The sequence below is a fragment of the Sinocyclocheilus rhinocerous genome, unplaced genomic scaffold (assembly GCF_001515625.1).
Source record: "Sinocyclocheilus rhinocerous isolate Xijiao unplaced genomic scaffold, SAMN03320098_v1.1 scaffold3815, whole genome shotgun sequence".
NCBI classification, from domain to species: domain Eukaryota; kingdom Metazoa; phylum Chordata; class Actinopteri; order Cypriniformes; family Cyprinidae; genus Sinocyclocheilus; species Sinocyclocheilus rhinocerous.
The window spans coordinates 188,280-192,372 of NW_015624828.1; the positions used below are offsets into that span (position 1 = coordinate 188,280).

Consider the following 4,093-nt stretch of genomic DNA (forward strand, 5'->3'; position numbering starts at 1 on the left):
TCATGCCTCTCGCTTGAGATACCATCCTCAATGGTATCAGCCAGGGGGCTGCCGATAGCAGCTGAATCAACTTGGGGAACCATGTCTGATTCCTCCAGAGTGGGGCCACCAGGAGGATCGAGCACCTGACTTCCCTGACCCGTCTGATGACCTGAGGAAGCAGGGCAATCGGGGAGAAGGCATACAAGTGAGTGCTGGGCCATTTGTGGGCCAGGGTATCTTGCTGCTTCGAGAAGTAAATTGGGCAGTGAAAGTTGTCTTCTGAGGTGAAGAGGTCCACCTCTGCCCTCCCGAAGACAGACCAGATCATTTGTTTTCCAAGGGGTCACAGCTCTGATGCAGTGGTGGGTTACCTTGAGATGAAAACGTCCCAGGGGCCAAGCATGGCTGGGTGACATCGAGCTCTTGGTTAAACTGATTTTTAGCTCAAGCTGCTCCAGGTGGCTGAGCAACAGTGATCTGTAAGCAATGAGTTCCTGTTCTGATCTGACAAGCCAATCATCGAAGTAATTCATAATGCTGATTCCCATCTGCCTCAGAGGGGAAAGAGCTACGTCCACGCACTTCATAAAAAGTTTGCAGGGCCAGAGACAGTCCACATGGCAGGACTGTATATTGATAAGCCACCCCCTCGAATGCAAATCTCAAGAACGGTCTGTGATGAGGGGCTATCTGGATGTGAAAGTAAGCATCTTTCAGATCGACCGATAAAAACCAGTTCCTGGGGAGAAGTTTGGCTTGGAAAACTTGGATCACCACCATCATGTGCATCGTCATCTTTGGAGCACCGCCATCATGTGCAGCGCTGAGCCAGTCTAGCCAGCCGCTGAACAGTTTGTCAATGCCGGCCATCAAGTCTTTGAGAGGAAGGAAACCAGGATCCACTTCGGGACATGCCCATTCCTCTGCATCCGAAGCTGTCAGCGACATCGGCAACAGCTTCCTCTTCTGATCAGGCAAGGGGCACTGAACCTCACGTGAGAATAAATCTGGCGAATCAAAGTGCTGCAGGGAGACTGAAGAGATCACTCAAACCTGGGAAATCCATCCCTCTGCCCTGCTGTTTCTTTCTTCGAGGCTCCTGGGAGGGGAGAAATGGGGGAGCAGACTAAGGAGGACCGCCTTCATCAAAGAAGGCAATCCGCGACCGAAGCAGGGCGAGACTCATGTTCTCATGTCAGTGAGAGCAATCCGTCTCGATTAGCGCTGCCTCAGCGTGAGTGCTGCTCAGGCACACAACACACTCACCGTGCCCATCTGAGTCCTGCTTCATCCAAAAACACTGAAATAAGAGGAAGAGCAAAACACATCTCACAACAAATGGGAAAGTTGTCTTTTGTGGTGTTTTGTCACTTTCTCCATGACCTGTTTGGAGAAATCTCGAAGTTGAGCCTTGTGCTTCAGAAGAACTCACTTATTCTTCCTCAGGCTAAAGCAGCTATTGATTCCTGTGTTTGTACAATCAAGGGAATGAAGGACAAACCAGTGAGAAATGGAAAGTTGGAGGAATTTCTCAGTCACACAAACTTAAATTCAGTTTCTCAGCATGAGAATGTGGTGCAGTGCAGGACAAAGCTCAAAGAGAAAAACAGGTCAGAAGGCAGAAGAAAGCAGCCTCATCTGACTACATGGGCATTTCATTTCAAAACATACCACTGAAAGACTGTGATCTCTCAGGTTTCAGTGAAGAACTAAACCACCTCATTAATGAAACTGTAGACATTACAGTTAAGGAACTTGAAAGGAGGTTAACAACACACAGCACAAAAACACACAAGGGACAGAGATCATTCGATTGTTCTCAATCTTTTGTCATGATTCTTGGCCAGACGACATCTACACTTATGGAGAAAATTAAATGAAAATGACACACTGCTGAAATGGTATCAAGACATCTTTCTGAAAAATAGATGTGACATCAGTGCTGTACAGGCAGAATGGAGATTGCTGAAAACCCTTGTAAAATGACAGTTTTCAGATAAATCCTCAGTTTTCAGTTTGTGGGAAGTCCTACTATCAAAACAGCCCTACTGCATAGATTTCCAGAATGTTTTGCATCTAGTTGAGATAATGCTTGTTCTACCAATTTCTGCTGCTCAGTGTGAACGTGGTTTTTCAGCTCAAAACTGAAGACTGTAGTTCATAAAACTGGAAATGACATGCAGTTCCCAAGGGAGCTTCAATTCCCAGAACCTTCACAAGATGAAAATGCTGAAACTGTAAGAAGAGGAGAGACATACACACAACAGGATGACTAAAAGTAAGTGATTTAAAAAAAAATAAAGGGTTAGTTCATCCAAGAATGAAAATTAGCCCATAAATTACTCACCCTCAAGTCATCCTAGGTGTATATGACTTTCTTCTTTCAGATGAATCCAGTCGGAGTTATATAAAAAAATTGTCTTTGATCTTTCAAGCTGTTTAATGCCACTCAGCGGGTGTTGCATGCATCAGTCCAAAAGCATTAAACAGCTTGAAAAATCAAAGACAATTTTTTATATAACTCTGACTGGATTCATAGATATACGAAGATATACACCTAGGATGACTTGAGGGTGAGTAATTTATGGGCTAATTTTCATTTTTGGGTGAACTAACCCTTTAAGTTCATTGTTATGTGGCTCTTAAAAAAATTATTTGGTGCCTGTTTTCTTCCACTATAGGAGCCAATGGCTTCTTAACTGATTTTTTTTGTCTGGAGCCCTGTTATATACACAATGTGCTTGAGCACTCAGTAACTAACCTGTGAAAGCATCACCTGTGCCATGTTGTTATAGATGGGGGTATAGCTCAGTGGTAGAGCATTTGACTGCAGCTCAAGAGGTCCCCGGTTCAAATCCGGATGCCCCCTGTTTTTTCCAGACCACGTAAAAATGAACAGAACCCTCTAGTAGTGGGTTTTCAAATAAAGTTTGGGGATAACATAGGCCAGACATATGAAACCTGCCATGAATATCACCTAGCAATAAAACAGACAGGACTTGCTTACCATACAAACAGATTTGTAATTCATTCATGGCTATATGAAGCTTTTTATCGCTCTCTTTTTTAGATTTTACGTAAAAATTTGTGAAACTCAAGCCAACAAGCACAACAGTAGGATTACAATGAAAATATGTGAAGGGTTGCACAGGATCGAACCTGGGATCAACTGCTTTCCAAAAAGAAAACCGGTTCACGCTGACTCACTGAGCTACATTCACTTATCAAGATTGAGGCACAGCTTAATCTGATGAAAGTCTCATGAAATCAAAATGTCTACTGTACTGTATTTGGAGTGGAATGCATGTAATTGTGTACTTAGCCACTAGATGTCGCCCCAAACAAAGGTGAAACAGATCACAGAACAAAGTGGCGGTTCTGGCTTGTATGGCAACAGAAGTCAGTATGACACCCAGTAACTTAAATGAGCAAAGAGAGAATGTTTCAGCTGCAAACGCAATGGAAGCCGCATCTGTTGCGAATCAGAGTGTAGCCTTTGTTCATCCACTGTACAGAAGAGATCTTAAAATAATAGGACAAATTGGAGAACCAAATCAAAAGGATAAACTGGCATACACTAGTTTGGAAAGACAAATTCAGAGGGCGTTGAAAAAAGGATATGATGAAGGAGAAGTAGTTGAAGCTGTTATTCAAGCCATAGCTCCAGGAACAAAGCTGAAGAGTTACCTTGAAAGCAGGGTTGATTTAACATTACAAGGCCTCAGACAGATACTACAGACTCATTACATTGAAAAGGATGCTACTGAGTTGTACCTCTCCCTCACGCGCGCTGTTTAAGCATACAGTTTGTGGTGCGAGCTATGGACCTGAGACAACAAATTGTCCTCGCTTCAGAAAGAGTTAAATCTGGATTGAAGTACAGTGCAGAACTAATTCAAAATCAGGTTCGCAGGTATCAATAGTGGGAACGAACTGGAAAAAGGAATACCTGCCATACATTGAGGTGCGACCAGTGAAGGAGTTGCTTGAAGAAGCAACGTTGGAACTCTCAGCTGCAAATGGAACAGATATTCCGTATGAAGGGTGGATGGAGATTGAATTCACCTTGTGCAAGGATGCGGTAGCTGGGATGAGTGACAAACCTATGCTG

General features: G+C 43.6%; 1 non-coding gene across 1 annotated transcript; it reads left to right on the forward strand.

Annotated features, from left to right (window-relative positions):
• The first annotated feature begins 2,779 nt into the window (after positions 1 to 2,779).
• trnac-gca (transfer RNA cysteine (anticodon GCA)) lies at positions 2,780 to 2,851 on the forward strand. The gene has a single exon. It is a non-coding gene; the product is annotated as a tRNA-Cys (tRNA).
• Positions 2,852 to 4,093: the final 1,242 nt, after the last annotated feature.